The 26,450-nt window shown below is 37.5% G+C and overlaps 1 protein-coding gene across 1 annotated transcript in view; it reads left to right on the top strand.

The window, feature by feature from the left end:
- The window catches only part of LOC129774911 (neural-cadherin-like), a 1,140,595-nt gene that overhangs the window by 204,788 nt on the left and 909,357 nt on the right, over nt 1-26,450 (top strand). Inside the window, exon 3 of the mRNA XM_055778980.1 lies at nt 692-725. The gene's annotated coding sequence lies outside the window, so the exon portion shown is untranslated. The remainder of the gene's footprint in view (nt 1-691; nt 726-26,450) is intronic.

Here is a 26,450-nt window from a genome sequence, read left to right as displayed (position 1 = left end):
AAAAACATACTCTTCGCAATGAATATGGCTGATTACCATAGCTGCATCCTTGGGGGAGGGGAAAATCATAATTTCTTCCGCTCGAATCTTACGTGCACTTCAATTTATCCTCCCCTCATTCTGTTTCGCAGCATCAATAGCGTCTTTGTACGGCGGAGATGACATGTTCATATCTATGCATTGAATGAATCTCATTCCCATTTGTCTACGCTCGGTACAGCGTGTAATGAATGATGATTGAGCCCCAAGGAGTGCTGCTGCTGCTGCACACAATGCTGTTATTGTTGTCGATCCAGTACAAAACACCCACACCACCACCCGATGTGGAACAAAACTTAGCGATGAAACCGCTCATGTGAATCGCTATATTTACATAGTTCCCCCCGTTCATGGGGTAGGTAGGTAAATATGTGGAGCATGCATGTCATTCCAGCGAAGAGACGATTTCCTTCATTTGCCTTTTGTGCACCATAAAAGTCTATTTTTGATGTATAGATGAGAACAGTTGAAGCTCTCTATACATTTTTCCAACTGAATGATTACGTTTTTGTTCCGAGAATGGGTGGGGGTTTCCTGGGAAACGGAAGAAATTGTGTCTTAGAGTTATTGTTCCATGATTTACTTTGCTTTGTGCTCTTTAAGCTTTCATACCAAATCATTCTAATATTCATATTTATTTCTCTACTTCCAGTCCCACAACATTCGCTTCTTCAGCGGGTTTTCTGGTAAGTGACCTTCACCATAAGATGGTTGCACTTCAAACCAAGTTTGAAGCGCGCCATAATTCTTCGTTTCAGCGCGATTTGTTTGCACTAACCGAAATTCATGTACTCCATTATTGAAATTTTCCCTCCGAGATTCACAGCCAGCGCCATTATCTATTGCGCACGGGGCGTGTGTTTCTTTTCACGCTTCCGTGGCCAGCGGAGAGAAAGAGAGTGGGTGTGAACGGGCGAGGAAAAACCACACAAACACGGCGATTGAGAGGGAGAAAAAACCAAACCAAAAGAATAAAAACCTTCCTCCATAAGATATCTACCCCCAAAACGAGCCAAGCGTTCGTTTTCCCGTCAGTAATAAATCGTTTCGAGTTGAGCAAGAGCTGTCTCCGTTCCCATGACGGGCAGTCACGGCAAGGTGGCTTATTTTATGAAAATAAAAAAAGAAACGATATTCAACTTTCTGACTTATGAAGGAGGTGTTGAATACCGCTTGAAATGGAAATGAGGAATCCATACATGAATTGTTGATTTGCCAACGATGAAACACTGCAACACTGGCAGCACTTGCCGTGATGTGTGTGTCCACCAGGGTGGGCATTTTTTTTCATTGTGAATCTGTAGACTCTTTCGAATTGACGGATTTCTATGGATCTTTTCATTAAAAAAAATTATAGAACAAATTTTGCGTAAACCACAAACCACGTAAATTAAGCACCTCACTAGATATGGGGTGCAGACTAGGGGGGCATTGCAGATTAATGGTCAGTTGCATCCCAATAGGAAGTATCCCGTGTCGGGCACACGTACAGAGCATTGAAGACCACAACATCCCAATTATGAGAACACTTGTAATACTAACCTCGAGCCAACCGCGAGTAATCGGTTACATATTACTAACATAGTTGTAAGCAAACATTGTCAAAATATTGAACCGCCGGCCCCGTTAGGCTGACGCCATATGAGCCTTGATAAAAATATATATTTGGGAATAAAAATCAAACGGAATCAAACACATCTTGCATAAATAAACGCATTCTACGAATATTAGTTTGACTAAAACCTCTGGTTCTGTTCCTTATCGCAAAATATTAGACCTGTATTTTTATATTTTTTCATTATGGTGCTCATTACCATTTTTGTTTCCTTATTTCCAAAATTTACTTCTGAACTACTGGACCAATTTAGATGATTGACCTATCAACATCATATTCTTATTGTCGGAAATTCGTCAATGGTTTGTCAAGGGAGACCGCTATGAGTACTCTTTGGAATACGGCTAGGAGAATGCGTGGCTGGAACCATACCAATGAAAGTGAGGAATACTCTGACCGTTGGATTTTCAAATTTGCAAGGAAGGTTTGTCCCGATTCTGTTCCTGCACAAAGCGTCGTACGCGATATTCCGCTCCAATGCGATTATGAGAATTTTTCGATGGTGGAATTCTCAATTGCCCTCCTCTCATGTAACAATTCAGCTCCGGGGTCGGACAAGATTAAATTCAACTTGTTGAAGAATCTTCCCGACTTGGCAAAACAGCGTTTGCTGAACTTGTTCAACAAGTTTCTGGAGCTGAATATTGTCCCGCATGACTGGAGACAAGTGAGAGTGATAGCCATACGAAAACCCAACAAGCCGGCTTGCGATCACAACTCGTATAGGCCGATTGCAATGTTATCCTGTATTCGCAAAATGTTAGAGAAAATGATTCTACTTCGTTTGGACAAGTGGGTTGAAACGAACAATTTGCTGTCAAATACGCAGTTTGGCTTCCGCCGAGGTAAAGGGACGAATGATTGTCTCGCGCTGCTATCTTCTGAAATCCAAATCGCATTTGCTCGCAAAGAACAAATGGCTTCCGTTTTCCTCGATATCAAAGGGGCATTTGATTCAGTTTCCATGGAAATTCTCTCAGAGAAGCTTCATAATCGTGGACTTTCACCAATTCTCAACAATTTCCTGTACAATTTACTGTCAGAAAAGCACATGATTTTCTCTCATGGCAGCTCGAAATCTTCACGTTACAGTTTTATGGGCCTACCACAAGGCTCCTGCCTAAGCCCCCTCTTGTACAGTTTTTACGTCAATGATATGGATGATTGTCTAACTAGAGACGGCACGCTGAGACAACTTGCAGACGATGGAGTTATTTCCATCACGGGTACTAATCCCGTCGTTCTGCAAAAGTCGTTGCAAGATACCCTGAACAATCTGTTCACGTGAGCCCTCAAGCTGGGTATCGAATTCTCTACGGAGAAAACTGAAATGGTCGTTTTTCCTAGGAAGCACTAACCCGCCCAATTCCAGCTTCACCTATCCGGCAAAACGATCCAACACTCTCTGTTTTTCAAATACCTGGGTGTATATTTTAATTCTAAGTGTACCTGGGGGAGACACATTGCGTATTTCAAACAGAAATGCCAGCAAAGAATCAATTTTCTCCAAACAATTACCGCAACATGGTGGGGTGCCCATCCAGGAGACCTCATTCAGTTGTACAAAACAACGATATTGTCAGTGTTAGAATATGGCAGTTTTTGCTTCCGATCAGCTGCCAGGATTCATATTCTCAAGCTGGAGAGGATACAATATCGTTGCTTGCGTATAGCCATGGGGTGTTTGCATTCGACACATACGATGAGTCTCGAAGTTTTGGCAGGAGTACCCCCGCTTACTCTTCGGTTCACAGAATTATCCTCCAGATTTCTCATCCGTTGCAAGATCATGAATCCATTGGTGATTGATAACTTCGAAAATCTACTTCAACTGACTCCTCAGTCAAGTTTTATGTCTTTATACCGTGAGTACCTTACCCACGACGTGCACCCTTCACCAGGCATCTCCAACCAAGTTTGCTTCCCATACTTTTGCAATTCCTCTGTCATTTTTGATCTGTCCATGCGACAAAAAATCCATGGAATACCAGATCACCTACGCTCCAATGTTATTCCGTTGATATTTTCGGAAAAATATGGGAAAGTTGGATCTGATAAAATGTTCTTTACTGACGGTTCATACATAAACGGGTCCAGTGGCTTCGGCATCTTCAATGAAAATTCCAGTGCCTCTTTCAAACTCAAAGATCCTTGTTCCGTGTATGTCGCAGAAATGGGTGCGATATACTATGCTCTAGGGATCATTGAAACACTGCCCATCGACCATTATTTTATTTTTTCAGACAGTCTCAGCTCAATAGAGGCAATCCGCTCAATGAAAATTGATAAACGCTCATCTTATTTCCTAACAAGAATAAGACATCTATTGAGTGTTTTGGTCGAAAAATTATTCAAGATTACCTTAGCATGGGTTCCCTCTCATTGCTCGATTCCGGGGAATGAGAAAACGGACTCGCTAGCTAAGGTGGGCGCTTCAGAAGGCACACTTTTTGAAAGGCAAATTGCCTATAATGAATTTTTTCACATTCCTCGTCAAGACACACTCGTTAGTTGGCAGCGCATGTGGAGTTCGTGATGAGTTCGGTCGTTGGTTACACACGATTATCCCTAAGGTCTCGACGAGTGCATAGTTCAAGGGATTGAATGTAGGTCGTGATTTCATTCGCGTGGTATCTCGGCTTATGTCCAATCACTACAACCTAAACGCGCATCTCTATCGCATTGGGCTCGCAGCAAACAATCTTTGTGATTGTGGCGATAGCTACCACGACATCGAGCATGCTGTCTGGTCGTGTATCCGGTTCCGTGCTGCTCGCTCTCAGCTCTCTAGAGCACTGAGAGCACAAGGCAGATAATCGGATATCCCCGTCCGGGATATCTTAGGTAGCCGTGATCCTGATCTTCTGCTTCATATATACCTGTTCCTTAGAAACGCCGATATCAACGTTTAATGATGTTTCCTTCGTTGTGTCCCCGTTTCATATCCCTCCTATCCAAACGACAAACTTTTACTTAGTCGCGGCAATACATACACACACTCTTTACAGATGCACGGGCTGAAGGTTGTGCAGTCCACTGATCATTCAACAAGAGCCAAAGGTTGTACCGCTCATGACAACTCTACACGAGCTGATGATTGCGCCGGCTAGTGACCATTCTATCCTGGATTCCTCGAGTCGAGAAGACGCACCACGTTAGATATGGGGTACATACTAGGGGGGCGTTGCTGATTAATGGTCAGCTGCATCCCAATAGGAAGTATCCCGTGTCGAGCACACGTACAGAGCATTGGAGACAGCAACATCCCAATTACGAGAACACTTGTAATACTAACCTCGAGCCGACCGCGAGTAATCGGTTACATATTACTAACATAGATAATAAGAAAAACTGTCAAAATATTGAACTCCGGCCCCGTCAGGCGAACGCCATATGAGCCTTGATAAAAATATATATTTTGGAAACAAAAAAATCATATTTCTCATATTTTTTCTTGAAACGATGGATAGAATTTTACTCCCAAAATAGCCAGACACCGAAAACACTCGCTCAGAATCAACAGATGTTGGTTTTATTGCTCCTAGATTATCATGAAGCAAATTGAGATATTTTCCTTTCTCTCCTTCGGCTTGATAGTAAGTGAACTCTGATTTTAAGGCCTTCGACAATGAAGTACCTGTCGAAAAGTTTGTATTCGAACTTGTTGCAGATTGGTCGTCTCTGTTTTTTTTAGTCGTTTTCCAACTGTTCCTTGATGGAAAGTTTATCCGAACAATCTGACCCAGGATCTAATTTTTCGGTCTCATTATCGCAGTTTGAAGTAGTTTGCGCTTCGTCCTTGATCATCCGCATCCGATCATCGATGTTTGGAAAAATATACCAAAAGTTTCGCTATTCTTCAAGCCCGGTGTACGAACTCGCCTATCAGTCAAATAAGCGTACAGATCAGCATATTGAAATCGTCTTTCCGAAATGCGGTCAGCACGTGCTTCAAAAAGCAGACGTGAGATCGTTGTGTTCTGCTTATCCAAATGACCCAACATAAATTGAAGAGCAATATCTGCGTCGTTTCGTTTCTTTGTTTTTAAGAGGCTTTAAACTTTGCAGTTCATTCGCCTCCAACGCGTCGTAAAGATTCAAATTCTTATGGCAAAGATATTCAACGGCTGTTTCAACAGGCTCCAGTGCATCAACAACATATTGAATCTGCTGCATGTCCGATACATCCAAATCAAATTTATCACAGGTATCCAAGAGCGTCTTTTGAACTGTTTTAATTAGTTCATGGAATCGTTTCAGCATGGTCACAAGTGAATTCCATCTACTCTTACAATCCAAAATGTGCTGAATTTCTCTTCCAAACTCAGCTTTAACGTATCGCTGCAGAATATCATTTTTTTGTTGGGGACCTTCTGAAAAGATTAACTATGTCGCGAACTTTTTTAATTAAACCGGCAAAGTCTTGAATATGATCAAACTCCTTGTTATCATTCTCTTCCACGGGATACCAGTTATTATCTTCATCACTAAATTCATCGTCAGAGTCATATACTTCGTTGAGTTTAAAAATATTTTTTTGTAAAGAACTTGATTAAATTTATTGCACATTTTCATACGAACCTGTTTCTACATTTTCATCAACGTGCGGTTCGTTCTTCTTATATAAAATGGAAACGACCGAAAGACGACCATGAGCAAGGCATAGTTGATGAGGCAACGAAGAAATCTTTCCCACTTTCTTCATTACTGAAGCAGTTATTGTTGTAATTGCAATTACATCATCAGAAAGAGAAATACCAAAGTCGGAAAGTTTGGATTCTAAAAGCTGAAAACACTTGTCTGTCGCCATCGAACCAATTATGCGCTTCAGACCTATGTTCCAAACAGACCCAGCTCGGTGGACAATGATGTTTAAAAATCACCAGTTTTCTGAAGATGTCCACTCATCGAAAGTTAAACTCATTCTTTGATTCAGCTGCCGCATTTCATTGAACTGCTTTGAATATTCCTTTACAACAAGATTGTAGTAGCTGGTCACTTTTTGACGGACGCTTTGATTGGATACAGGTAAATTTTTAAAGCCTCTAGCAAGAGGACGCTACGGATGTCCTCTGATTTCGCCAGTACGTTGAATGGAATTCCATCCTTCGCTGACATCCGAGCGTATGCCTCGTCCAGATTGTGTGGCTTCGTGAATAACTGAGAGACAATTGCAGATCTCTTCGGAGCAATCTGGTTGGTTGCGGGAACTTCTGGTTCTGATGGTCGTTTATTCAGCTGAATGTTATGTTGCGATCTTAGGTGCTGTTGGAGGCCGCTGGTGCTGGATCCCTCGCACTTGATAATTTTGTTACCTCGACAGCATTTGACGACTCCTCGATTGCTTATTCCACGAAGGTTATATAGGTAACTAGCGGCCCAATTCTATGTTTTTATTGGTTTACGCAAAGTCATTGGAATAGGTTTGCTATTGCACTCAAACAGACTCTCGCAACTTTTTTTTTCTTTTATTCACTGTTTGTTTAGTCCAAATGTCTCTATGTCTCAAACTTCTACTCTTTCTCTGCGATCAATTGCTGCTATTTCAATTTTGACTTTGACTTCCAACTCTCTACTCTTCATTTCCTACTATCTACTCTGTACTTTGTTCTCTCTTCTCTCCACTCTCTGCTCTTTATTTTAAACTTTCCACTTTCTCTCCACTCTCACTACTCTCTACTCTCTACTCTTTCTACTCTCTACTTTCTCTAATCTCTTTACTCTCTACTCTCTCTATTATCTACTCTCTACTCTCTACTCTCTCTACTCTATCTAATCTATCTACTGTCTACTCTATCTACTTTCTACTCTCTCTACTCTCTCTATTCTCTTCTCTCTCTACTCTCTCTACTCTCCCTACTCTCTACTATCTCTACTCTCTACTCTGTACCGTCTCTACTCTCTACTCTCTCTACTCTTCACTCTCTCTACTCTCTACTCTCTCCACTCTCTACTCTCTACTATCTCTACTCTCTACTCTCTCTATTCTCTACTCTGTACTCTCTCTACTCTCTATTCTCTACTCAGTACTCTCTCTACTCTCTCTCTACTCTCTACTCTCTACTCTCTACTCCCTACTCTCTACTCTCTACTCTCTACTCTCTACTCTCAACTCTTCACTCTCTGCTTTCTACTCTCTACTCTCTACTCTCCACTTTCTCTACTCTCTACTCTCTCTACTTTCTACTCCCTCTACTATCTACTCTCTCTACTCTCTACTTTCTCTAGTCTCTTTACTCTCTACTCTCTACTCTCTCTATTATCTACTCTCTGCTCTCTTTACTTTCTCTACTCTCTACTCTCTCTATTCTCCCTACTCTCTACTCTCTACTCTCTCTACTCTCTACTCTCTCTACGCTCTACTCTCTACTCTCTATTCTCTCTACTCTCTACTCTCTCTACTCTCTACTGTCTCTACTCTCTACTTTCTCTACTCTCTACTTTCTCTAGTCTCTCTACTCTCTACTCTCTACTCTCTATCTACTCTCTACTCTCTCTATTCTCCCTACTCTCTATTCTCTACTCTCCCTACTCTCTACTCTCTCTACTCTCTGCTCTCCCTACACTCTACTCTCTCTACTCTCTATTCTCTCTACTCTCCCTACTTTCTACTCTCTCTACTCTCAACTCTGTACTCTCTCTACTCTCTACTATCTCTCTACTCTCTCTACTCTCTCTACTCTCTACTCTCCCTACTCTCTACTCTCTACTCTCTCTACTCTCTCTACTCTCTCTACTCTCTCTACTCTCTATCTCTCTACTCTCCCTACTCTTCCTACTCTCTACTTTCTCTACTCTCTCTACGCTCTACTTTCTCTACTCTCCACTCTCTCTACTTTCTACTCTCTCTACTCTCTCTACTATCTCTACTCTCTACTCTCCCTACTCTCTACTCTTTCTACTCTCTACTCTATTTCTACTCTCTCTACTCTCTACTCTCTCAGAGACTCTCTACTCTCTCTACTCTCTCTACTTTCTACTCTCTCTACTCTCTACTCTAAAAAAAAAGCATATACAAACACATACACGCACATGCATGCACGCAAACGAACACACGCAGACGCGCACACTCTCTCCTCACACAAAAAAACACATCGCAGCTGCTCACTGCTCATTCTCTCACTCTGTTTGTGTTTACGTCAGGAATACGACCATTTACGACTGTTTACGACTGTTCACGACGACCGCGCTTTATTTTTTAGCGATTTTATTTATAGTAAGATTTCCAGAACCAGTTTTGGTTTTGTTTCGAATTTCATTTCTATATTGATATATTGCACACTCACTCTTAGAAATTTTACTTTTACTGTTTTGCGTTTTTAAATCTGACGTTTCCTTCACTAGCAAAATGATCTAAACAATGTATCACTCACACTGTCATCGTCTCGAGAGAAAGATGGAGAGAGTAAGAGGGGGACAAAATATTGATTCATTTCCAGTGAGCGGATTGCATGCATTACACGTACACACACACACACACACATCACATGGACAGTTTGAATTGTTGTGATACGACGATTCATCTTTTGTGTGATTGCATGAAACAGTGTTGTGGGGACCCCAATGTTGCTAGGTTCAAAACAATTATTAATTATATTTTTTCAAACACCTTGTTTACCAGTTTTCTCGTTACCTAAAACCGATATTTTCGGTAGAGTGTATATAGACGGTTTTCGGTAACAGTAAAAACGGTACTCCCATCCCCCCTAATTGCGACCTGTTATTGAACATTCGCGATGACAGTTGTACAGTGTCAACTTCTGGTGGCTACTTTCAATCTGGAGCCATAATTTGGGACCCAAACTCGATGTTTACAACAATGTCCGATTAGATGCGAAAATGTCAAATTATTCGTGTCACATCACAGGTCTGTGCAATTAGCTAGAATTAGAGGTAACTCACTGTATTACGTAGTCCGCTGCCAAACGAAAATTGTAATTATTTGTATTTTAACTGTATTTCAACTGTACTGGTTCCAAATTCTACGTTCCTTCGTGGTTTGTTGTTATTCTGAATGCTTTTATTTTCTTTTTCAGATATTATCCTATTTGCGAGTGTTAGTGAGCGTTTGACAATTTTGTGTTCATGGTCTGTTAATCTGTTGTTTCACCGTCGGTGTATTAATTTTTTAGGTAACGGGTTCTTCTAATGCTTGATGACTCACTGCTAGTTTCTGTTAGGTTCTGGTCGGACCAACTATAGTGTTTCATTTCAAGTATGCTTAATACGTATATTTTTTCCAAAAATACTTTCTACAGCTGAAGGAAATATATCATTGTGATTTTGATAACAAAATTTGGTCTGGACAAGCCTGCCATAAGAAGTAATATGTTTTGGTATAGAATAAGTCCACTAGTGTTTTCCAAGAGTAAAAAGGAGAGTATAAAGGAGATCTACATCCATTTCGGTCTGGGCCGTGTACAAATGTGGCAAAGGTTCACAATAAGTTTCTAGTGGAGGAAAACGTCGTTTTATGAACTATAATAAATACTACACGAAACCTCGACGGAAATCCCTTCTGAAGCATGGATAATTTTTTTTTTTAAATAAATCATAGCCGATTTTCTTAAAATAAAACGATTTTACAGGATCCAGTGTTCTTCCAGTTTTTTCAAGATTAATCTTCCAGTTTTCTGAAAAATATTATTGGCAACCCTGATTGTATCTATCCTCAATTTTAGATTTGTTTATTTTATATTTGGAGTATTTTTTGGTCATAAAATAAAAGTAACCAAATTCAATAAATCGTAAGTTAACGAAAATTTTATGAATTTACGACATTCCTCTGGGACCGCACGTTTTGGGGCAAACTTGTACGCTTCATTTGTTCGGATTCCACGAATGAGATCGTTGCCTTCGGTGTGGATTAGACGAAAGCGATCCATCGGTACGCCTTGTTGGATTCTTGGCAGACCAACAATTTAGCCATCAAGTGTAGAAAACACGGAATATTTCGTGATCCATGATTCGGAACGCGAAACATGAGAAAATTCGTGAGCGCTCCTTAATACGTTAAGAAGATAGAGTCTCAGGGGAGTCATCCTTCTTTCGAGGGAACACCATTTCTTTTGGAGCCATTAGGAAAATTCTGGTTCCATACTGATTATAATATCAATTCAAGTGGCCTTTTGCGGTTGTATTGATATATTTTTTTCACATCCCATTTATGCTGCTTTGATTTTCCCACGCAAAAATTTGCATTATAAAATAGTAAGCTGTACATTACTATAGAGCACTTCCATGCTAAATTATCCGGATGGCTACCCAAATTATAACTTCCACTGTGATATGAAAAATTCTAATAGCGACTTATTTTTGTATAAGGGAGTATCTTCGATAATGAACCTTCTTTTTGAAAATTCTAATTTTATACGCCAGCTGTCTGTTAGAAACACGGAGTTTGCCGATGATTTTTTTGAAAAATTAATAAAGATTCTAGGAAAATTTTTCAAAAATTGGCTTATATATGTAACCCAAATTGAAAGTGTTGCATGGACAATTTCAGGAAAACATAAACATTGATAAAAAGTCAATGCGTTGCAAAATAGTAGTTTTGTAGGGAAATAGCACAAACAATCGATTTTACATCAAAATCTAATACTAGAGACTGTAAAAACATTCTTTTTTACTAGCCATTCTCAAGAATATACCGAATATAGAATGAAAAAAAGCATGTGTTTGATATTTTTAAGCAACTACTCAGTCATGTCAAGCGGATGTATGTATTTCATATTATTAGGTGTTAAAAAAGAACTAAGCAACTTTATACACCAAATCTGTTAGACATGCCCATTACAATTAACACCCAACTAAATTGCGTGAGTTGATATTCTCGAAAAATTAACTCCTCTAGTATCAATTGTGTGGAGAATCTTTTAGAGCGCGTTATGTATTTATTTTTATAATATTATCATATAATTTATGGTCATCGAACTTTTGTAGTTTTTGGTGAAATCTACAGTACTAATAATTAGCATCAGTCCTCAGAACGCAACGCGGTACTGATGTGTAACCAGTTTTTTGTATTTAGTTGAGCTCTCACTCCTTGTATACACATTAGGGTGCCAATGAATGTATGGGAAAAATCGATCCTAAAATTTCAAAAAGTTACCCTATACAAAATGTTTACCACCTCTGAAAAAAAAACACCCTATGCCGATTTTCAGCTCAATCGGACTTAAGGGAGAGTGGCGCAAAGCGGTCAAAGTTTGAGATTTTTGAAAATCGAAAAATCACTCAAGGGAGGAGAAAGGAAATCGAAATAACTGTAAATCTCAACGTGTCATGCAATTTTAAGACATTTGGCAACAAACTTTTTTTTTGACGTAGGAATACGTCTTTCGGGAACATATTGGGGTATAAATTGAAAATCTAAATTCGAGCACATCGTGAAAATTGTCCAATTTCAAATGCTTATTGCTCAGTCATTTCATGATGGATTGTTGAAATTTTTGAGTCAATCGATTTCGGTACTCCATAACAATTTTTTATATTGAAAAAAATAATATATTCCATGAAACTAACTATCGAACAATTGAAGAATCTCAACCCCTATCATAACGGAAATACCCACTTCTGATTGGTCGAAATTGACGACACATGCGGCGGGTCCCTAACAGAGACATCTAAACCAAGCTACCTGGGGGAAATCGGCATTGAAAATACATGAAAGTAGTGGGAGCTTTTGTTTGTACCGAAGTGTATTCCCTAACAGAGACATCAAAACCAAGCTGTCTGGGGGAAATCGGCGTTGCAATACATGAAAGTAGGGGAAGCTTTTGTTCCTACCGAAATGTATTCTCTAACAGAGACATCATTATCAAGGTGTCCGGGGGAAATCGACATTGCAAATATATGCAATTCGAGGGCGTTTTCATATTGCAAAGTAAGGTGAGTGATACGATTAATTCTAGTAAACAAAATTTAAATTTGGAACTTTAATGTTGGTTGCTTCGTGAAATTTCATATCAATGACCGATCGTATATTGTGAAAAATTTAGCACAAGTGTAAGTGTAAAATTGTATATGGTAGCAGTTGTGTTAAAAATGTATATCAAGTCATTATTTCAATTTTCATAAATAAAAACCAAGGTGTGTTCCCGCTCGAAAGCGGGTCGTTTGGTTCAAGCTGTATGTTTTGTTGTGTTCATTTTCATCCAAGGAAAGTTTATACGGCGAGAAAAATTGGAAAAGTGAAGAAATAAAAGAAAAAGTGATTGTTCTACATATAGTATTAGGTGTTGTTATTCCAGTTTAAATTCGCATTGGGTTGAATAAACACTCAGAAAGTAAAAATTATAAAAGAAAATTACCTTTGCAATTTCAAATATGTTTTCTCTATATTAAAGTAACATGTTTTTACTTATGATAAAAATTGATAATTGTGTTTGGTATTGGTACTTATCTTATATTACATTAGCGAGATTTTTTTCCTTTATTTCATCCATACATAACACAGGAGGCATCTCGTCTAGGATCACAGAGGATGGTATCTTTCATCTGATACGCACCATCCAACGACTGTTTTCCATACTTCTGTCAACATCACTCGGAAAACACTGGTGGTGAACAAACAATACGCAACAACTAAACAAAACGGAACTTTTCAGGGTCACCAAATCATTATCAAAGAGTTTAACGATGTGATTTTGCAAACATGTCCAAAATCAACAGATAGTCTAACGGAATCCTACGTCAACTATGCGGTGGTGTCTAGGACACAACCCTCCTGTGACTTTTATTTTAAACCTCGATTTTCGGTGATTTTCCGTTTTTCAAAAAACTCAAATTTTAACGTTTGGTGAAGTCCGAATAAGCTAATATTTTGCATAGGGTATATTATCGTGCAAATCAACATCTAGTAGCAAGTTCCGAATGAAAAATCGAGATATCCATTTTTATTGGCATTTTTTCGCATTTTTTCGTGATGACAATAGATCTTGTTTTGTTGTCAGCATCGTTTTTGCACCGAGTTTTGCATCGTGTTTGGCACTGATTGGCACCAACAAATTGCGTTCAAAATGCTCATTTCATCTCTCATCAAGTTCGGAAGCAATTTCTTTGGTTTTCTTTGGTTTTCTTAATTTCGTCTAACTATAGTAGACAACAATTACATACATTGCTCACAATTACATTATACTTAATGAATAATTAATAGCTATATTTATGAAAATCAATTATTAGAGGTATCATGTATTTTGTATTAATAATGAATTACGAAATGCAACGCAGCAAACATATATGACAAAACTGTAATTCACGAATACAATGATCTTTCAGTCAATGACTTTTTCAATAATTTCTTCGTCATTGTCACATCAATTACATTACTGTACTTATTGTACGTTCTCATCATTCTATTAAGTGGGCCATTCATAGCATATAAAGTTCGAAATGAAGTTGGTTTGAACGAATTGCGTGCTCGCAAGGTTCGTGTTGGTGCATAAAAATTTAGATTTTCAAGTAAGTTTTCAGAACTTCCTGTGTGAAACTAAGTCAATTAAACATGACATTGTGGCAATTTATCTGCGTTTCTCAAGTGTTTCAATATTTATTAACATACAACGAGCTTCATATGGGGGAAGGGGATATGTTGTCCAGCCTAGCTTTCTCAGGGCAAATAATAAAAGTTGTTTTTGTACTGATTCTATTTGATTGGAGTGCAGTTCTTGATAGGGTGCCCATACAACACTGCAATATTCTAAAATAGATCTAACAAAACTTATATACAATGTTTTTGTTGTGTATGGATCACTGAAATTGTAACTAGATCTTTTTATGAAACCGAGCATACTATTTGCTTTATTGATCATTGTATTGTTATGTTCGCCAAAAGTGAGTTTCGAATCAAGAATTATACCTTAATCTCTAATTTTGACGCATCTCTCTACAGTTTCAAATCCTAGAGAACATATGAAGTCATAAGTTTCATGTTTTCGAGTATACGATATAATATTACATTTTTTCACATTAATATCTAAAAGACTTTTCACGCACCATTCGAAGAAAACATCTACTTCTTGTTGGAAAATCACAAGATCACTACATTTGGTTACTTCCATGTACAATTTCATATCATCAGCATATATTAGAATGTTGAGGTTAGTTAATACTAGTGACACATCATTTACGAATAGGATAAAAAGGAAAGGGCCTAAGTGAGAACCTTGTGGAACTCCGGATGTGACATACACTGGACTAAAGATTTTTCCTCTATAACGAACAAACTGTGTTCTATTGGTGAGGTAAGATTCTACCCACTTCAATAGAGTTCCAGTTACTCCCATACGTTATAGCTTGAAAATAAGCATTGAAATATCTACTCTGTCGAAAGCCTTGCTGAAGTCTGTATAAAGAGTTGCGACAAAATTGCCTCTATCCATTACCGCAAGAGAATAGGATACAAATTCTAATAGATTTGTGGTAGTGGATCTTCCTTTATAAAAACCATGTTGATTCGGTGAAATATAATGTTTTAACTGATTGAACATTTTAGTATTGACAATGGATTCAAATAATTTGGGAATACAAGATAATATGGCGATGCCACGATAGTTACTTATGTCAGAACGGTTACCAGATTTGAATATGGGTAGTAGGAATGATTTTTTCCAGACAGAAGGAAATATTGCGAATTTTAGCGATAAATTGAAAAGCAAGGACAAGGGCTGAACGAAAGCCGATGCCAACTGTTTCAACAACATTGGAGGGATACCATCCGGCCCGGGACCTTTAGATGAATCTAGATCCTCCAGCGCGACAAGAAGATCGTTAGCGGTAATATTATCAATTGAGACCGAGTTTGCACACTCGGGTAAAAACGAAAAATAATCGTAATCTCGAACCACGTTATTTGTTGTGTAGTTACCTTGGAAAAAACGGGCGAATTGATTACTAATATCACTATCATTTGATCCAACGTATTCTCCAAATTTCATACTTGATGGGAAATTATTAGATTTCATCTTATCGCTGGCAAAATTGAAAAATTTCTTAGGATCGGATTTAATATTATTTTCTATCCTTGTAATATAGCTTTCATATTGTAGTGATATTTTCGAATCAAGGTTTTTACAAATATCTTTGTATATTGTTAAGTTATCCAAAGTTTGCTTTGCTTTGTATCTTTTATGAGCTTTTTGTTTTTTGTTTTTGAGATTTTTAATATCACGGGTGAACCATACTGGTGTTTTTGAATTTTGTATTAAGTTTTTTCTTTCTTGTTGGAACATGTTCGCTTATGATTCTATACAGATTATCATCAAAAATTTCAACAGCTTTGTCTATGTTCCTTTCATCTTTAAGTAGAAATGACCAATTTATATCATTAAGCTTACAATTAATTTGCTCGTAGTCTGTTATTTTGAAATCAAAATTTATCTCAAATTCGCAATCGGCGGGACGTGTACTTGTGCTATCGATAAATAAAGAGTATTCTATAGCGGTGTGGAATTTTTCATTTTTCCAAAGAGGACATTCAGCTTTCGAAACATGTAAATCTTCTGTGCACTTAGTAAACAACAAGTCTAGGAAACAATTTAGTTAATTTTTTTTTTTTTATCTTCGCTTGTTTTTACGTCGGCATATTTCCGCCACTTTAGTGCCAATCACCGACATCAGGGAGGCGACTCCACCTGTTCCTACCTATCAGACTCAACAACTCATGAGCCGGGCCGACTTCTTTTACTTCCCGTCCGAAGGAAGACGTAACCAGAGATTTTTCGCCTCAGAAAATCCCAACGACGCCAGCTGGGATTGAACCCAGGCCTATCGGATTGTGAAGCTGTTACGCTAACCACACAACCACTGGCGCCGTCCTTTAGTTCATTTGAAATAGGATTGATTTGACATAGACCTAGTTGACTTGTTTTATCGAAAATAAGTTGCAATGTCTCATTTTCGCCTACAATCGGGAGTAAGATTGATTCGTTCTCCTCGTCTACAATAAAATCAATTGTGTTTTGATTGAAGTCCCCGTAAATATGGATTTTAATTTTAGGGTCGAGTTCATCAACAAATGACTCTACAATATTTAAAAATTTCTCATAAGAATGTTTTTTGGCAAAATTAGGAGGGAACAAGATAGATACAAAAACATGTGTTTGGCCATTAATACATACTTTAACCCACACATCATCAAATTCTTTATGTTGTTCACTAGAAATACGAACTGCGTTTAACAGGGCATTAACAGCAATGAGTACACCGCCCCCCGATTTTTTATCACACAATGACAAATCTCGATCACACCTAAACACCGTAAAATTGCTACCATATAATTCTTCACTTTTCACTGTGTCGTTCCAACTGGTTTCAGTGGCCAGTATTACATTGTACAGGCAAGTATTAACTGCTTTATATATGCTTTATATTTCATTTTCGCCGCACTACGCATTCTATTGAAATTTTGACAATAAATAATTATTTCAAGTAGACCTTCATCCGAAGAATGCGTCAGTGGTGGTGAAAACTCGAGCAACCGTTATTGGTCGTACAGCAGCATGGCATGCACCTGTTAGACGATGAATGTAGCTGCGTTGTGTGTGGAGGTTGATGGTCCACAGGATATGTGTTAAGCACCTCTCCTCTTTGGAAGTTGATCATTCGTGGATTCGTTTCGGGTGGTCTAGAGAACTGATGTTTAGCCGCTGCCAAGAGTACTCTGTCCGGTGGTAGAAGCACGGTATTGTTTCTCGTTTGATGATTGTTGATGATGTTCCTGCGTTGATTATTGTTCCTGCTGGATTCGTTACTATTAAATCGAATGTTGTTCATGTTGAATGTACTGTCATATCTGTTTGGGTTATGATGGCGGATGTTATTAATGTATGAGTTGCTCCTGATTTCTGTGGCGCGCATTATTGTTATTATTTGTAGCTGAGTTGCTGTAATTCTTTCTACTGTCAAGATTTCGACGATTATTCCTATTGGGTTGGTTCATCCTTTGATTCCTTCTGCGACGGTTCCTGGCCTTTTCAGCTTCCTTTTGTTGATTGAGCCTACGGAGTTGTCGCGCGTCATATTCGGTCCAGTCAGCTTCCCACTTTCTAGATCCTAGAACTCGCCAGCCTGGATTTGCTGTATTTCGTTCTACACTTGCGCTCAGTTCTTCTGCCAAGCTGGGACTCGATTCTGGTGGGGGTGAAAGGGATCGTTCGGAATGACTACTCGATGCACCCAGAATAGTCGACAACATTTTCACCTCATCTAGGACTTGCATTCCAATTTGGGCATTTTGTGATCCGTCATTAATATTAGCAGCAATTTCGAGTGATAAATTAATTGTTCAATTTCCTCACGCATTTGGCCAATATCCCGAGTTATATCGGATGTAATTGACTTAAGGTACTTGGTATTGTTTTCCTTCAAATTAATAATTGCTATGTCAATAAGTGACGTAATATGATTTTGTATTAAAGCCGTTGCGGAATTGTTGCTTCTGTTTGATGACATCTCGCGTTTCAAATCGACGAGTTGCCCCTCCAGTCTATCCATGGCTTCGTGTATAATGCTTACATTTTTGTTGTTGTTGAGTCAGCCGATGGATGATTTCCGTGTTCTGCTGCAGCTGTTCAGCAAACTTCGATTGCTGCTGAGTAAGCTCCTTGATGTCGAACTCGGTACGCACGTGACTCTGACATTTACTACAGCAAGGTAAGACGTACGATGTGATTTCGACGACCTTATTACGATGTACACCGATGCAAGCAGCATGGATTGTTCAAGGTTGCTATGAAGAATGCTCCCGAGATGAAATCCATACAATTGAATTCCAAAAAGCGTAGTGCGTATTATTCGTTCTTTACAGTCCTTGAATAATCAGAATAATCGGATTTTTTATCAGATCTCACGAAACCACGTGATTGAAATGCAATTACAACAACAGTAAAAGGGTTTCATGTATAAGAATGAACCGTAGAGCAAAATGAAAGTTTTATTTTGGTTGATAAAAATAACAAAGTTTATTGCGTTTTTGATCTACTAACTTTGACTAATTGTTCTGTTTGAAATGTGAAATGTTCTAGAAATCAAAAAACAGGATAACGTAATGGCACTGTTAAGTAGAAAATTATCTCATTTTTCGAAAAAAAGTATTGGAATTGTAATAAGTACCAACTCTTTTTATTCAGAATAAGTTTTGGATGTGCAAAGTTCAAAACTTTAAAATCGTTTCGACTCTGGAAATGTCTATTCCATGATACGCGTAAAAATCTTATCCTAAAAGAACCTCAATGAGCTACCTATCACTCTATATAACATACCAGAGAAATTAATTATATTGCGAAGACATAATTTTATGAATGCCGACACTATACAACACTCTGCAAAATTTAGGATCTTCCGTTTTACTTTGTTTACATACAGCACATTCGGTGAAAAATAAAACAATTTATTTATAAGTACAGAGAACTCAGGGTGAGTGGAAAGCAAATGCATTCTTTTTGAATAATTATTCAACGTATCCATGTGGACCCTCCCTCTCCAGGGACAAGCGTTGACATTGTCGTACCCACCAGCTCTCCTCAAGTTGTCCACGTGGTATGTGGACAGCGTCCACACAAAACTTTGATTGAAAGCGAATTGACGAATTTGGATGAAAATTTGCTCGAATATGAAAATTATAAAATGGTCGTTGCTTCCGCAATTGTCTACGGATATTTCCGCATGTCTGGCAACTCCGGTACCCCATGTAACCCTCGAACCGAGTGCGTTATTCATACCGGGTAATGCAATGCTATAAAATAAACTGAGAACCGTTAGAAAGGAAGAGAGAGAGTAAATAGTGTGCTTCTCGGGGATTTTCTTCGCCGTTTCACAAAAATATAAAAGACGATCTGTTAAACCAACAGTTTAGCACACACCTACCTTTTCAGGTGGAACCAAAACTGGTACGGCAGGATGCGAATAATGGACCGACGGTGGTAACGAGCGGTGTGGTGAAAATTTATTTCGTGAGAATTTTTGTCAACGCGGTTGATTCCGGGTGTGAAAATAATGAGCTTTTTAATTTTCTTGCCTCGTCAACATGTAGACATTGGACGGTTCGTTTGTTGCAAAGCTCCGTTTGAGCGGATCCCAAGACATAATTTCACACCTGGGGCGCCGCGTGGGGGAGGAGATCCTCGTCCTCGTGGACGAGCGGGTTTGGCTCGTGACGCCGCGCCGAGGATACTGATTACCCGACCGTTAGGAGTTTATTAACAAGCCACGGAGCTCGGCATGGGATCAAAGTGATGAGCGTACACAATAAATATCATTTTGCGTAAACACATTCTTCCCAGGATGCCTTAATGAAAATTCTGGGAAGGAAAAAGCCATTTTCGGCACCACAGCTGTTGGATCGTACAGTACACATTCGGTTGGGGCCAGAAGCAATAACGATTATGTGTGTCTGTTTACCGTGGAAGGAGTCTGTCGAGTTACACCCAGATTTGCGCTCGTATTGAACAGTTTCACACACGTGTGGTGAACACTGGTTATTAGGGACACTGAAAAATATCTTAACCATCATGAGCAGCGATTTTGGTGCGATATTTATGACAGCTTGGATCATTATGAGCTGTACATTGGGCTCTAGCGATATTTCGGCAAATTTATGTTCTGAGGCAATAAGCCGTCTGTTGAAGGGTGTTCGTATATATACGGTAATCTTGCCATCGGATTCCGTGGTATTTATTGTAGCTTTGATAAATGATATACGTCTCGGTGAACGAGAGTTATTTTCATCACACAGTTCTACCGAAACACAATCCAGCCGGATTCTCCGAGACACTTGCTAACACTTGCGTGTGTTGCGATGTTTTCTCACAAGTACCCTGCAATAATGAGCATTAATGGGTATGTATCACAATACCTCCCACGTGGTCTTCGCCCCTCCTAATCTGTGTTATGATGGCAGTGTTGATTGTTGTTTTCGGAATACGAGATGATTAAGGAAACGATAGGCATAGCTGTGGCTTCCATGAGTTACTCGTATAGCTAGAATATATTGCCTTTGAACTGCTATGTTTCGACATAAAATTAACCCACAAAACAAGTATTTTGGTAAATCATTTACATCCAATACTAATTGTCATCATCGTCATGAAGATTCGTCGGAACCCCACATAATATGACGTAAAGTAAATTAGCTTTTCCGCGAATTTTCAGCTCCATCATTGGGAAGTTGTTTTGGAAATACATGAAACACGTGTCATTTAGCATATGAGCTACTACTAAAGTATGACGCAATGTTTCGTTGAGAAGGTGAAATTTCTCTAAAAGCGTCTGTGTCGTTGACTATGACGATAATGAAGTGAAATTGTTGTGAATGAATCGTTTCTAATTTTGATACATTCGAATCAGCAATGAAGATTCGGGACGACCGACTTGACCGTTAGTTCCAGGGCAGTTTAGGAAGTTGATAAAAAGCAGCTTATTGGTAGCTCATTTCTATTGCTTACACGGGAGCATATTCAGAAAATCAAACTCGGACAATGAAGTAGATAATGGATCAATACACTCATGCCGAGTTCATGGTAAAATGCTATCAAATGCGAAATGGGACATGCCGCTAAAATGGAAGTTTACAATACATGATGCATACATACATAGCATACAGCCTATACTGTAGGTAAGTTAGTTCAGTTTTTAGGATGCTGTTCATCCAATGAGGGTGTGTATGCAAAATCCAAAATTCAAATACGTTATCCAACAACAAATCTTTTGTTTTATGTAGATAGATAATCAAAATTCGCCAAATTAATCACTTTTTAATTTTATATGTTTTCAGACTTTCCCATTCATTTCCATAAGCTTGTTGGCATGAAAACCTGACCCATACCAAAGTGTATCGAACCTAAAGTCGGAAGTTGGTATGAAATTAAATCGTGTCATACGGACCCCAAATCATTTTTATTTATATAGAAAAGCAAAAATCGCTGACAAAATTAATATATTATTCCAAATGTTCCATTATTTTTCATAGCTTTTTTCAGCGTATAAACGTGACGTAAATTTGCGATGAAACATTAAAATAATAATTCAAATCCGCAGATCTGTTCTGAATGAAATCGTGACATACGGACACTAAATTTTTGTTTTGATATAGATTAGCTTGTTTATCAACCGTATATTATTTTAGAACAAATCAAAATGTTAGCACTAACTCACTAGTAGAAAGTGGCCCTGGAAAGCGTCGAAAGTGTATCGCGAGAACGATATACAAACTGACCATGTATCGCAATTTATTCCCTTATGTAAATGTAAGCATTACACTGAATATTAGAGTGCCAATGAATGTATGGGAAAATCGACCCTAAAATTTCAAAAAATTTAACCTATACAAAATGCTTACCAGCTCGAAAAAAACACGCTATGCCAAATATCAGCTCAATCGGCGCAAAGCGGTCAAAGTTGGATTTTTTTTTTGAAAATCGAAAAAGTACCCAAGGGTGAATAAAGGAAATGGGGGTTTTCGAAAAAAAAAACATTTTGATGCCAAATGTCTTCAAATTTCATGAAACGTCGAGATCTAAAGTCATCTCGAAAAAAAAATTATCAAAAATCGACACTCTTTTTTCGAAGTACGAGACGAAACATATGGTTTTAAGTGCCAATAAAAATAATTATCTCGATTTTTCATTCGGAACTTGTTGCAAAATGTTGATTTGCATGATAATATACCCTATGAAAAATATTAGCTCATTCGAACTTCATTTATGAGCGTTGCAGACTTTAAAATTTGAGTTTTTTGAAAACCGAAAAATCATCGGAAATCGAGGTTTTTTAAAAAATGTTGCCAAATGTCTTAAAATTGCATGACACATTGAGATTAACAGTTATCTCAAAAAAAAATTTTTTTGTTCAAAATCGGCTTTTCAGACGGAAAAACGTGCCAAAAAAAATTTTTTTTAACAAATTTTGTTTTCGGGATAACAGTAAATCCTGATGAGTAATGCAATTTTAAGACATCTGACTTTAACCATTTTTTTTTGAAAACCCCGATTTTCGGTGATCTTTCGTTTTTTTTCAAAAAAGAACTCAAATTTTTACGTCTGTGACACTAATAAATAAAATTCGAATGAGCTAATATTTTGCAAAGGGTATATTATCGTGCAAATCAACATTTTGTAACAAGTTCCGAATGAAAAATCAAGATAATACAACCAAAACCATACTTTTCGCCTAGTATTCCGAAAAAAATCAAGTCCCAGAGTGTCGATTTTTGACAATTTTTTTTTTTCGATGTGACAATAGATCTCGACGTTTCATGCGATTTTAAGACATTTGGCATAATAATTTTTTTTTCGAAACACCCCGATGATTTTTCGATTTGCAAAAAACTCAAATTTTGACCGCTTTGCGCCACTTTCCCTTATGTCCGATTGAGCTGATATTTGGCATAGGGTGTTTTTTCGGGGTGGTGAATATTTTTTATGAGGTAATATTTTGAAATTAGTGATGACCATTTTCATTGGCACCCTACTGAATATGCATCACTTTTCGTTTTTCTTCTTTTTATTATAGAGCTACGTTAGAAAACGGCAATTAGAATTATATTGAGCGCTAGCCATGCATGTGAAACTATTGCCTGGAGGCTGTGTGCAATAATGCACAGAACCAATGTATGGTCAAACGGGAGTGTCTCCAATGTTCGCCAATTTGGTCAACGTCAACCATTTAAGGATTAGTATCATTAATCGTTCTGCGCTCATCTGTGCAGCAGGGATTCTCGATAGGTAGAAAGAAACGATTTGTTCAGTTCAAAGCTGTATACAATAATTGAACGTACTGTTCGTTGTTAGGTACAGCTCTGATATCCAATCAACAGGCTTCGTTTCTCGCTTATTCATTTGGTGCAACAAAAGGGAATGCTCTCATTGCGTTCAAGTATCTGAATCGTCCAGTCATTTTGGGTTATTTATTAGTGAGTTTAGTGTAGAAAATTTATAAACTCTGGTATGCGTACCGGATGCGTATCAATGATTTCGCAACGCAAAATTATTCACATATGTTTTCATGCAAAATCATGTGTTCAGTCTTTTTCTTTGTGTTACTTTTCTTACAAATATAACACTAATTCTAATTCATACATTTATACATTTTTAAGAAATATCGAAAGGAGGATGTTGTGAGATATAAAAAAAATGTTTCTATTTTTGAGTAAGCGTGATAGCAAGTGTTCATTAATTCTTGATTTCTGCTATAAGTTCCTAAACTTTTCAACAATTATGCTGAATATTATGTTTTAAGCAGATAGATGGATTCCGAGGTACGAGTTTTGGAACATGATAATAGGATATATCGCCTTATAAAAATGCCGCAAATAAAGTTAGTCATATAATGTAATTTTGTTTATCCGTCAATTGATGTACGATTTTTTTAAGAAAACAGGGACAGCGTTCCTATGAAAATTTATATACTTACTAGCTGACCCGGCAAACTTCGTCCCGCCCAAAAATTGTTTTTTGTTGTCAATACCTTCAAACATTCACGTTTTCTTACTATGAGCAAGTTCATGGGTCCAATCGCAGAACTGTTCATTGATTGATCATCTAATCGACCCCGTTGAATTTACCTTTTACTTTTAAATTCCTAGTATTTCTAACAAAAATAATCATTATAATATCAGATTATTTTCAGACACAATTCTCGTTCAAATTTTTCCACTTACAAATAACATGTTTCACCGTCCCCCTCTCCATTTCAGAGGAGGAAGGGGTGTCAGACCATCATAGAAACATTTCTCATACCCTGAAACCCTCACATCCCAAATTGTGCTTGATTAGTTCTCGAGTTATGCAGAATTTTGTGTTTCGTTTGTATAGCAGTATGGCCCTTAGAAAGGGGGAAGAGTGCATTCACCATAGAAACGTTTCGTGCCCCGTAAAACCTTTACATACCTTTTGCTCCATTTGCTTGATTAATTCTCAAGTAATGTAGAAATTTGTGTTTAACACAGACAGGAAACCATTTATATATATACATATATATATATATATATATATATATATATATATATATATATATATATATATATATATATATATATATATATATATATATATATATATATATATATATATATATATATATATATATATATATATATATATATATATATATATATATATATATATATATATATATAAGTTATCGCCAGGTCCACAAGTTATCGCCAGGCCCATATAATCAAACCAGCAACCATACCCACGGCATAAGACGTGCTGTGACTGTAAACAACGGAACCGGATCGCAGCAGAGACCAACCGCGGAGGCATCAAATTATGCCGATTCAACATCTCTCCAAGTAATAATGATTTCCAACTCGTATTGTACCAAAAAGAAATTGAATAAAGATTCAGATTAAATTAGTGAGCCGACGAGAACAGTCGCGTTTTCCTTTTTAGCTTTAGCTTAGTTTAGTTAGTCTTTTTTTAAAAACTCCACTTCCTCACATGGGAAGTAAAGTTATATATATATATATATATATATATATATATATATATATATATATATATACATATATATATATATATATATATATATATATATATATATACGGCTATTATTAAGTTACGGTTGTCGTGGGTCAAGCGTAACAAAAAAATAATTTTATTTCTCTTTTATGAATCGATTACACGAAAGGTTAAACTAAGACTAAACTAGCGTGGCCCTGCAGACCTCTTTTATTAAATCTATTTTCATGGGTCAGCTCATTCTGGCGTCTGATGGTTTTAAATTTTGCAATGTGAGTTTATGGAAAGCTTATAGTTATTTCCATAAATCACAATGTTATAGTCATAACAGATTATTTGATTGCGGTTGGTCTGTAAGAAATTTAATTAAAATTTAATAAATGTTCACAATGGTTGAATCAAAAAGGAAAATTACAGAGCAAAATCAAAAACAAGTTGAAAATGCATGTTTCCTACATTTGAGAACTACCTTCGAAATACCGGAAGTAAAATATACGTGATTTGTTTTTGAGTTTTAGGTTACCTTATCATCAATTTCTTAGTTCACAAACAAAATCCAGATGTCTCACCGATAGTTTACGTTTTGCGTTAGACCGCTAACCGATTTGTAAGGAATTATACACACAATTTTTGGAGTAAAATAAGAATGGAAAAATGCTGAATTAACTGATATCTTCACAGACACAAAGCTTCAGCGAATTCTGAGATCCCATGTTCAGTCTCACTGGAACTTGATATGTTCACTAGGGTGACGATGGATGTATGGGAAAAATTTCATCATCGAATTTCAAAAACCGACCATGTACATTTTGTTTATTGGCCCAAAAAAATTATCTGTGCAAAGTTTCAGCTCGATCGGACATGATTTAGGGGTGCCTCAAAGCGCTCAAAGTTTTGATTTTTTAATCCTCGAAAATCTCGGAAATTTGGAAAATCGAAATTTTTTTTCGATGCCAAATGACTTTAAAATACATTAAACGTCGAAATCTGGTGTCATCTCGAAATAGAATTTTTGATCGACCTTTTGTGACTTAGCCTTGAGAGGCAATGAAGGTATGGAAAAAAATAATTATAGAATTTAAAGAACCGATCATGTACATAAAAAATGTCATGTACAAAAAAATGTCATGTGCGAAATTTCAGCTCAATCGGACATGGTTTAGGGGTGTCTCAAAGCACTCAAAGTTTTGATTTTTTGGCCAGTCGATTTTCGGCCAATTTTTTTTTTGTGATAACACCATGCATGCATTTTGAAGTCATTTGGCATCGAACAAAAATTTCGATTTTCCAAATTTCCTTTACTCCCCCCCTTGGAAGATTTTCGAGAATCAAATAAT

This window comes from Toxorhynchites rutilus, chromosome 3 (assembly GCF_029784135.1).
Source record: "Toxorhynchites rutilus septentrionalis strain SRP chromosome 3, ASM2978413v1, whole genome shotgun sequence".
Classification (NCBI taxonomy): Eukaryota; Metazoa; Arthropoda; class Insecta; order Diptera; family Culicidae; genus Toxorhynchites; species Toxorhynchites rutilus.
This window is presented reverse-complemented; position numbering and strand designations above follow the sequence as displayed.